The sequence below is a fragment of the Ornithorhynchus anatinus genome, chromosome 4, assembly GCF_004115215.2.
Source record: "Ornithorhynchus anatinus isolate Pmale09 chromosome 4, mOrnAna1.pri.v4, whole genome shotgun sequence".
Taxonomy (NCBI): domain Eukaryota; kingdom Metazoa; phylum Chordata; class Mammalia; order Monotremata; family Ornithorhynchidae; genus Ornithorhynchus; species Ornithorhynchus anatinus.
In genome coordinates this window covers 73,548,599-73,550,633 of record NC_041731.1, presented here as the reverse complement: position 1 = coordinate 73,550,633, position 2,035 = coordinate 73,548,599, and the positions used below count along the sequence as shown (strand labels likewise).

The following is a 2,035-nucleotide window of genomic DNA, read 5'->3' as shown; positions in this document are numbered from 1 at the left end:
TGCCCTGCCAGTTAGAAGGGAAATAAGAGCCAAAACTCTGTCAGCTGCTTCCTCTGCAATTTCCATTAGAGTGCAAATACTTTCTAAACATATGTCATGATCACAACATCTTTTGATCTTGGATTTCTTCATCTTTACAGATTTCCATGATGAGAGTAAAAATTCAATGCATTAGTTTCTGGTCTCCCAACTTTAAACTTTCAGCATATACTGGGGTCAACCACCAATCCAAACTACCACTAAATCATGCTAGTTCTTCTTCCAACTTTCTACCACTTTGTTGTATCATGGCTACACTACTCCTCTGTAAGCTCACTCTAGACTGTAAATGGATCAGTTATATTGTTATATTGTACTCTATCAAGTGCTTAGTAAAATGTTCTGCACATAGGAAGTACTCAATAAATATGATCGATTGACTGACTATCCCCTGCTTCTATTATTCTTTCCCAAGGGCTTAGTGAAAAACATTATGTCTACTGTAATTAAATACTATTATTCCTCTTTCCTGTATTTCTACTACAGATTCCCTATTACTTTTCCTCCATTTATAATTAATTTTTTTCTATTCACAGTGTTTATAGAGCTTCTTAGGTTTTCTTTCACAAATGTTGTCAGTTAATCTTAGCAATCATCTATGATTCCACTGACAAGGCATTAACAAATGGCATCATTCTCATTTCTAGAGCCAGCAACCTTTTCTTACTGGTCCTGATGTCAGCCTTAATAATAATAATGATTATAAGAATAATGATATAATGACTGTGGTACTGCTTACTATTTGCCAAGCATACTGCTAGATGCAGTCTAATAAAGTCAGGCTTACTCAGCATTCAGAAGACTCAAACAGGGTTTTACAGTAGAAGGGGGTGGAGAATAGGAATTATATCCTGATTTTACAGATGAGGAAACTGAGGCATACAGAGAAACTAAGATATTTACCCAAGGTCATAAAAGAGGCAAAACTAGGATTAGAACACAAGAAAATTCAGGAGAAGCAGCATAGCCTAGTGGTAAGAACACTGGCCTGGGAGTCAGAGCACCTGGGTTCTAATCCGGTTCCCACAACTTGCCTTCTGTATGCCCCTGGGCAAGACACTTCATTCACTTCTCTGTGCCTCATTTTCTTTTTCTGTCAAATGGGGATCTGATATCTGTTCTCCCTCCTACTTAGATTGGAAAGCCCATGTGGGACATGGATTGGGTCCAAACTGATTATCTTGTCTCTTCTACAGAATTTATTACAGTATTTGGTGCATACAAAGCATTTAACAAATTCCACAATTATTTTGATTAGGTGTTCTGACTCATAGTCCTGTGCTCTTTCCATGACTATGTCACATCAAAGTTTCACACTTTTTTTCATGTTATTTCTTAAGTGCTTACTCTAGCAAGCACTGTGTACTAAGCACTGGAGTAGATAAAAACAAGATAATGAGGTTGGATTTAGTCCCTGTTCTACATAGCCTTCACAGTCTTAATCCCCATTTGGTAATTGAGGTAACTGAAATACAGAGAAGTTAAATGATTTGCCCAAAATCACACAGCAGAAAGGTGTTGAAACTGGGATTACAAACCAGGTCTGCTGACTCTCAGGCCTGTTCTCTTTCCACTAAGCAACACTGCTTCTAAGCCACAGCCTTACTAGTTTGTGCTAGATTCTCTTTTGATGTCTTGTCTTATGCTGTTGTGTCATTTCTGAACCATAGCCACTCCATGGGCACAACACTCCCAGAATGCCCCACCTCCACCTGTTATCGTTCTGGTAGTGTATCCATAGAGATTTCTTCATAAAAATACAGAAGGCATTTATCCATTGCCTTCTTCCGCACAGTAAACTTGAGTCTCTACCTTCGACTCTCACCCATGCCGCTGCTGTCCAGCATAGGTGACTTTTGCCTTGTAGCAGATTGCCTTCCACGCTCTAGCCACTACCCACGCTAGGAATGGAATGGATAGCATCTGTTTGACTCTCCCTCCCTTAGCCAAGCCTGGCAGAGTAATGGAAACTCTCTAGGTGCGATCCTGAGAGGGG

At 39.7% G+C, this 2,035-nt stretch overlaps 1 non-coding gene across 1 annotated transcript; it reads right to left on the bottom strand.

Annotated features, from left to right (window-relative positions):
* Positions 1–1,898: 1,898 nt before the first annotated feature.
* On the bottom strand, positions 1,899–2,035 carry LOC114811921. Its single transcript, XR_003759616.1, has one exon. It is a non-coding gene; the product is annotated as a small nucleolar RNA SNORA7 (small nucleolar RNA).